This window comes from Hippocampus guttulatus, chromosome 8 (assembly GCF_054856545.1).
Source record: "Hippocampus guttulatus isolate MCC_2025c chromosome 8, RoL_Hgut_1.0, whole genome shotgun sequence".
In the NCBI taxonomy this organism is placed as follows: domain Eukaryota; kingdom Metazoa; phylum Chordata; class Actinopteri; order Syngnathiformes; family Syngnathidae; genus Hippocampus; species Hippocampus guttulatus.
The window spans coordinates 17,634,599-17,643,305 of NC_141268.1; the positions used below are offsets into that span (position 1 = coordinate 17,634,599).

The window sequence follows — 8,707 nt, forward strand, 5'->3', positions numbered from 1 at the left end:
TTTTTGTGCCTTTACAAACCCCAATATTGTCAATCCTCTGGTTTTATAAAGGTTTTTATTGACTGCACATAAATGTAGTCAATTTGGAAGTGACCATGCTACCATTCTCTGTTTAATAGTAGATTTGCACACTCTTGAGGCCTTGCTGCTAGTTGTTGCTGCTAGTTGTTGGTCGGTTCATGCTAGAACCGACCACCTGCTGATTTCAGCAAGGCGTTTGTGTCCAAAATACGCGAGTAGCGATGAGTCAAGCCAAAGCTATAACCGTCATTGCGGAGTGGCATATCTGACTGACTGTCAGTTCAACCCCTAGTAGGCGCATTACTTCATGCAAAAAGAAAATAACTATTGTATAGAATAAATAGAATGTTTCTATTGAAATCAAATTGTAGTCTTTATTTCCCATAGAAAGATTCGCTCCTTCTCTGCTTTGTGAAGTAATGTCAGAGCAGAAACGAGATGTTTGCCATGCTAGTTGGCTCCCGAGCCACCTTGGTAGGAAGTCTACGGTACTTCATTGATATCTGATGAAAATAAAACACATTTTCATCAAAAGTGCAATAAATAAGGGCATTATCAAGTATCGGGACTCAAATGTACATCATTAGGATTGGACAGGAAAGTGCATCACTCATCACTGATGAGTGATGCAAAAGCACCAATGTCAATTTGTAATAGTCTTCCATTTTCAGTCGCGTATCTCATTCAGGTACCTTTTTCTCATGAGTTTCAAATACCGGTGTATTTGCGGGAATTAGCCGTGTGTCCGAGAAGCAGTAGAAGTTCCGGCTGTTGCGTTCACTGCGGTAAGCTTTGAAAGGGAAGTCGCCGATCTGGTTTTGTCTTCCCAGTGTTTGACAATATGGTGATTGCTGTGTCAACGACATGAAGAGCGTGACAAGAGTGGAACTATTTAAAAAAAACAAAAAAAAAAACATGGTAAATAAAAGAACCAAGACTAAGTCTACAGGTATGCTGTACATACTGTATGCCTTTTAAATCTTGAGTACACAACCTTCAAAGGGCCATTTGACTCTGTCCACATGAGGTCAGATGATATGTATGAGAAAAATAGGATTCAACATTTCTTGAATTCTACAAGACCGCAACCGCTTGGGTGCTTATTTGTTTTTTAGGAACTGCATGGCAATGCATATTAAATGGTCGAAGTGACCATACCTGTATCGTGTATAGGCTGTGTTCTCAACCCCTGATGCAAGTAACACCCCACTGCAATTCGTCCCCCATTATGAGGATGCCAGTGGTACAGGATGGGTCTTCCAGAATCTGAATCGATTCAGTCCACGCGCAGCGCATTCACCTTGAGCTAAGCACGTGCATGGCCACCACAGAAAGACGTCAGTAATTGAAGCCTCAATGCCGATTCACCATGGCAACAGAGAGAAACACGTCAAGGTACTATTGCCACTACAGAACAGAGACGCTAACACGGGCGTGCAGTGGCTATGAAAATATATTCTATTTTTAAATAAATGAATGAATGCTGTGCCATTGTGGTAAAGTGAGGCAGCGTAAGGAGGAAGCTGATGCGAGTGTGAAATTTCATGAAGCGACGAAAATATTTAGCCACACTTGAAATCGCAGCATAGCTCCTTAGGTGAAAAGGGGCCATTGTGAATAACATCCGATTTTCGTTGAGGTGCGATCCAGTGTTGCAAAAGAGTATACACCTATACACGAAAGCAGTTTCAAATGGAATCGGGAGACATGAGGTATATTTTGCTCTGCCGAAATTGGACCTCGGCCAGACTCTTGCTAAGTGACTTTCAGCAATTGATTGACAACCTCCAAAGTTCCGAGAGTTGTTTCGACATGAATGCAACGCATAATCACAGGACTTTTGATTAAGTAGCTCAGCAAGCCGGGCGAAAGAATTGAGCGAGCTCTTAGTGGCTTTGACCGCCGCCAAATTAGATTCATCTCAGTCTGAGTGGCAACGTGTCCATTATAATTTCATAAAACATAAAATATGAGCACAGATGAATGCTTTGGACATCAGCCACTTGCATTTCTGACTGAGGAATTCCACTTTGATTTTTCTTACAGGTGTGTGTATGCTCAGCGATGATCACCATTCCGGTTAACAGCCGTTGAACGGCGACGTCCCACCGGTAGACAAACTGCTGCTTTTATGCAATACGCGCTCCACCACCACAGCAAACTCCAAAAACCAAAACGGATGCCCGATGCAAAGTTTGCACCGACGTCAGCGCAAATTCGCAGCGTGAGAGATGAAGGCATACGGCCGGAAAATCAATTCAATCAAAGTAACTCGTCTGGGAAAGCCATCACATCATTTTACATTTGATTGGGCCTCACTGTCAAAGGAAATTGTAAGAAACAGACAATTGGCATTTGCTTCAGGTGGGAGGAGACCGGTATCAAGTCGGGGTTTGGCATAAAATACCTGCCAGTTGGCAGGCTTTCTGGAGCACCACCTCGATCACTTATCTTGACACGAGCGTAAACAATAATGGCGTCTAAAGTGTACTGTGATGCTTTGTCGTAATGGGGCAAATGTGTGCACAATTCAGATGGTGCAAAGCTTTTAAGATACATCATGGGTGTGTTTACAAGTACTAAACATTTCAATGAGCCCCGCGTCCCAGTACAGGAAAGTGCTTTAATTGGATTATTTCTGTTCGCCGTGCGCGCATGCTTGCGTGTCGCGGTAAGATACTCCAAAACGGCGAAGATCCAAGATACACAACGGCAGGACTCCATTGCAACTTTGGAACGCCGTAACACTGTCCTCTGCTCGCCATTTAATTTCCACAACCACCGATGCATTAGTGTGTGAGCACCAAACAGGGAGGTGACCGATGATTTCTGAGTTGCCTTGTGGCGAGTACCCACACACAAGGAGACCACAGCCGGGGAAACCGCCCAGATGTTAAGATTAACTTCCATTAAAGTTAACAAATTGGACTAGCATCCAGTAGATCTAATAAGGAAGCGTAGCACGACTGAGAGTTGCGACAATGTGGATAAAGTGGAGGAGCCAGGCAACACCTCTGAGCAGGATTTGGTTGAAAGACATTGTGGAAGATGGAGTGTAAGGTGGTAAATTCAAAAATGAAAACTAAAGAATTCCCGCGTCACGGCCCAAGAATGTCAGCAATGAACTTTGAGACCACATCCCAACACACGAGTCAAAGCCAGAATCTCATCCGGACCTAAAACAGGAGTGAAAGTGGGAAATAAAGCTGTGGAAAGAGGCCCTCTCTGACAGTCTAATGAGCATTCTCCGTGTCTACGTCACGTGAAACATCCCGCAAATGGTCCTAAAAGTGTTAACACGCGGCCAAAAAAGTCCTCGACACGGGGGTGAAATGGAGGGAAAAAAAACATCAAGGAAAAAAGAAGGGAGGAAGTTGTGGAGAGAGAAAGAGAGAGAAGGGAGGAAAACGTAGGTTGAAATGTGTTAGCGCATACCTCGGGCAGGTCACTGCGAGTACAGAAGATACATAAAACAAATCGGATCTGGAACGACCCGGGTTACTCAGAAGGGGGCCACAATGGAAACATATGGGCTTTTAGTCACATGTTAACGGCACAGCCACTGCTGTGAGAAAAGAAAAAACAAAAACAAAACAAGGAGCGGGCAGGATGACGTGGGCAACAAAAGCGAATAGTTAGAATAATCAAAGTTAATGCTTAGAATGTCCTCGGAGAGCACACGAACGAAGCAGAACAATTGGGAGCAAACGACCGCAACAACGCCGATAAAGAGGTTTGCAATGCGGCAAAACAACTGGTGGAGCCGACTAGTCCAGTCCTGTCCCTTCTCTTCCTTCTCCCAAGCGCCCTCCCCTCTGCGGGTCTATCTCGTGCGCCCCCCCCCCCCCCCTGCGATCACAGGGAGTATGTTACAACAGCAGTAACAGCACATGACAAGGTGACCTGTGCCCCACACAGGATGGGCTAAACTGGGGTGGAAGCGGGTGGGTGGGGAAGTGGGGGGGGCTCCGCGTCCAACTCTATGGTCTCTCGTTCCCCTACCCAGGCCCCTGCTGCTGGCCAGCAAAAGGGAGAGGGAGGTAGTGACGGCGGGTCTGCCCCTTATGCTGGGCCCCTTTGCTGGACTCGAGAGAGGAGGGAAAGGCAGAGAGAAGCCCACTCAAACACACACACATTGAGAGTCCTGTTTATGTCTGTGCTGAATATGACAGAGAATGCAGATTCTCAAGCACACACGGTCATGCAAGGAGAGCTACCTGGACAGAAACTGGACGGGCAACAAACGTCCACTCGAGCCCATGTTATATCACCATTAAAAATGCTGCCTAAAAATGTCAATGATTTTGGGAATGCTGTCCAAATGGGCTTGAACAGATATGAAATATTGAGGACAAAGGGGGGGGGGGGGGGGGAATCATTATAAAAGACAGTTGGGGTGCGCTTGCCCATAGGGCTGCTCGATTCTGAAAAAAACAAAAAAAAAACATGACTCTTAATTATTTTGGTAACAATGATCATTGCGATTATTGAATCAATCGTGTATTTTTTTGGTACAAAACAAGAAAATGGTACACGTGTAAAAAAAATCACGACAAATCAAATGATATGAAACGCGGATTATTTAAATTCTGTTTGGACCATCCAACATTTATGAAATAAATTTCTTCAAAGGTGCACATTTATTGAATTCAAGTATGGTTTCCTTGTATAAACCAACATTTGCATTGGAATGTACTTTCTATACACTGAGAAATTGCCATTGACCCCCTGCAACATTTGAATAAACTATTTCAATGGCTCTCTCAAGTGCAACATTTGAACTCAAGTATGTTCGGTATAGTATCAGACATGGTAAAATGAAAACTATTTCGATGTTATATATACAATTATGCCAACTTTGTAATTGTTGAGTATAATAATCGAGACCGAATTTCGATTAATCGCCCAGCTCTACTTACCCATGTGACATTTAAATGTTTTGGGGGGAAAACAGAACAAAAAACTATTCGATTTTTGGAACATGAATGAATCAGCAAAATCCTTCCGTTTATTTGCATCTCAGGGGGCGGCCATTTTGACACCTGCTGTCCACTGAGAATGACATCAAAGTAACTATAAGAGCCAGGTAACGCCCAATCACGGCTCACCTGTTTCTGGGTTTGGTCATGTGATGTTCGCAAAGAGCAAGCGGCAAAAAGGCCACCCTTGTGATGGATAAAAACGGGTGAATTTTGCTCCTTAACACGAGAACACCAGAGATGTGATTTTGACGTTTTTGATGTGATATTACACCATGTTGACAATGCTGCAGGCCTTTTGACTTTTCCTAATTCCGCTTACATTTCATTCCCATGGTGCCATTTGACAGTATTCAACAATGTAAAAATAGTCACGAGTCACTACTCCCTTCACTGCTACGCGTCCGTCAATTTGACGACTCTACTTATGTTTTTAGCGCTAGGACGGCGGCGCCGCCGGGTTTCCATAGGACCCAGCGGCTGCATTGAAAAACACTACTGGTCACCATGATCTATCGGGAAAAAAAAATCTTACGTAGAGGATGCATTCCACGCGCTTCAAAATATTGACTAATCAGAGGATGAACTGCTCAGCTGACACACAGCGAGTCCGCGTAAATAAAGCCCCCCCGCGCTGCCCCGATGAAGAATTGCGTGCAGTAAAATAGTCATGGCATTGCGGGCAGTGCACGGCAGGCAGTCAAAATCAATATGTGGTGTTTGGTCACATAATTTTGAAGAGAAAAAAAACTTGCGGCGTGCGCTCCAGACAAGAGTGGTTTTAGGTGCCAATCTTTTGATTGTCTTCCTCTTTTTTGGAGTGAAGTACAGTACAGTAAATAATGTCTTTTGCGACACGCATCTCCTTTCCTTGGCCACCAAATTAACATATTTTATAAGAGCTGAACCGCATGCAGCGCGAAGAGCCGCACGGGACAATACGTGGCCCGCCAACTGTTTCTCGTTCATTTATATGACGACATTTGCATTAAAAGATACGCGACAGAATTTTAATGCACAGAATACCGTTATTAGACTCTCGAGCAACGGGAAATAATCATTTTCGCGCGATGCATTGAATAACAGAAATCTTTAGCATGGAAATATCAAACTGCATGACACTGTCCCAGCGTTCAATGTTTATCGAATTTGAAGATGTGCCGAACGCGCTGCGCTCCCTTCCGAGAAGTACTCCTTTCTGCTTGAGTTGCTCTCCATCTCCAACAAACATAACCCGCGCGACGCGTTTGACCTAGAAACGCTCAGCCACAGGAGTTAACCGAGGACCTGCGCAGACATCTGAGAGAACTTCCCACTTTATTCGTTACAAAGGCATCTGTGGCATGGACATACAAGTGGCTCTTAACGGCTCGGCACAACGGCTTCTTTCACTCTGTACGTTGCACGTGAGGAGGAAGCCAGCAATTAATACGGTCACGAAAGGAGGGAAAGGGCGGGTATCTTCCTGTATGGGTACCTAATGGACTGTACCATCCCCACCACACACACACAGACACATCTCCAGAAACAACATGATGCAACTACATTTAATCAAGGAAATCCTTTGTGTAAGATCACTTCCAAGGATTGCACGTGGGTTGCCACTTGTGACAACGAAAGAGGAAAAACACAAATGCAGCATCTGTACTTCCTTCCAAAACTAATACAGGTTTGCATACGAATTCAATGCGGAACGTATGCCCGTGGTGATTGAGACAGCTTTATGGTTGGAAAGGGAGAAGCCGATCATTAATTTTCCACACTCAGGAAATGAAGCAGTCAATATCAAACTAACATTTGTGCATGGTACAAACAGGTGCAGAATACAAAGAAACGCATGCAAATTGTCTGAAATAAAGCATAATCAATGGAAGGGAGTCATAGGGACAATTAGTGCCTGATGTGCGGGGGGGGGGGGGGGTTAAAGTAAATGTAGATTTTTTTTTTGTCATGTTGCCATTTTGACATGATAATAAAGTGGCTCGGTGCTCAGTGACTAAGTAAGCGAGATGCTTTTATGTATAAACAAATCGAATATATGAGCATTAAAATCAAAGCATGTGTACTTGTGCACGGACATAAGGATTATGAATCGCTTTGAAAATTTACAGGGTCTCAAAGCAACTGAAGTAAAAGTGAGTGCAATATTCTCTTTTGTAAGGGCATGAAAACTGGTGTTCAGAACATACAGAAAGAGACACTATTACAATAAACTATTAATCAGGTAATTGATGGCTAACCCCCCCCCCCCACACACACACACTGTCCATCGATGAAATGCAGTCAAACGCCCATGCCTACTTGTGACGATTATGTATTAATATATGAACATGGTATAGTATATCCATCAGCCACAACAGAGAGTGTAATGATTGCCCGCGGAGGGAATTGTTTAAAGAATTTAACAGCTATTTGCAAAACACACTTCAATATTACTGCCCTGATAGTCAATTGCAAGCACACTATTTCTTCCAAATGTCCATTTTACTTGGAGGCTTATTCCCTATTAATATAAGTATGTAAATGTGACATTACATTACAGAAGTAATTGTATCTTCTGGAGTTTTTGTTGTTGTTTTTTTCACCAAAAGTGGGCATTTTCACAGCAGGGGGAAAAAAAGCAGTGAGCAGCTTTTGCTTATGTGTGATAGAAATGGCTCACCTGAGGATTTGGCATGCCCTTGAACACTGGCTGAGACTTGAAAGCTTTCCTCCGTTTATCCCAAGATGTTAATCCTGTCCAATGGAAAGCAAAAAGGCATGTGGCAAGTCAGTGAAGGGGGCCTTAACCCTCGGACCTGACCTACAATAATAGTTTTACGTAACGGAGGAATAGTATCAACCCCAAACACAAAACGCGCGGTGTTAATCATCACACCACCAACGTTGTCATCCGAAGTTGCGCAACGTTATGGATACATCGACAAGTTTATGAGACCCGACTGGCGTTGGAAATTAAGATTTCGTAAGGAAGAGTCATTTCGAACAGTCACCATCTGGACTTTTGCACGTTCGCTCTTGTGCAATGCGAGTTTTCACACCTAAACAGCTGAACTCAACTTTTCCACTAATAAAGACCCGAGTTGCTTTTGGTCTTCTTCACACGCCGTCTTCGTGCGCGTCCACTCCCAAGCTGAGCTGGATCGTTCCTAAAAGTGGCGAGACGGTGGTGTTTCGCGAATCTCATGAATGTGGAAAAAAGTCGTCCGCCCTTCCAGGCGTCGGGCTCGCACACACGCGGCGACACTGGTAGTGGCTAACGCTTAGCGTGGTTAGCAGGCTAGCTTTAACCCTCAAGCGCGAAACAACTTCAGGCAGGTTGTTTAGGCGAGCAACGGCCGAGCGTGTCAAACACTCAACGGGGAAGAACAAAACACAGACGCTCTAACTGTCGGAGAAGAAATTCACACCTACTGTAGTACGACGACATATATCCTTGGGTCTTCAGTAACCAAATAGATGGCCATTACTTTTTGTTATGCATCGCCTCCTCCTCGGAGCCTCTACTGGGAAGAGGGATTTCCTCCCCGCCCACATACTCCCACGTAGCCAATCGTGCGTGAGCTCCGCGGATCGGCCTTGATCTCGTTGGCGACACTTCTGCATAGCTCTGCGCCGATTGGTCAGCCTTGATGTCCGTCGCGCAACAATCCAGCCCTTGAAACAGGGGTGTGTCGTGACGTCAGAGGTAACGAAGAGGTAAACAA

At 44.5% G+C, this 8,707-nt stretch overlaps 1 protein-coding gene across 1 annotated transcript in view; it reads right to left on the reverse strand.

The window, feature by feature from the left end:
• Window positions 1–8,501, reverse strand: part of LOC147201557 (vitamin D3 receptor B) — a 30,115-nt gene extending 21,614 nt beyond the window's left edge. Inside the window, exons 1-2 of the mRNA XM_086117551.1 lie at window positions 8,415–8,501; window positions 7,663–7,736 (exon numbers count right to left, since the gene is read on the reverse strand). The gene's annotated coding sequence lies outside the window, so the exon portion shown is untranslated. The remainder of the gene's footprint in view (window positions 1–7,662; window positions 7,737–8,414) is intronic.
• Between the last annotated feature and the right edge of the window lie 206 nt (window positions 8,502–8,707).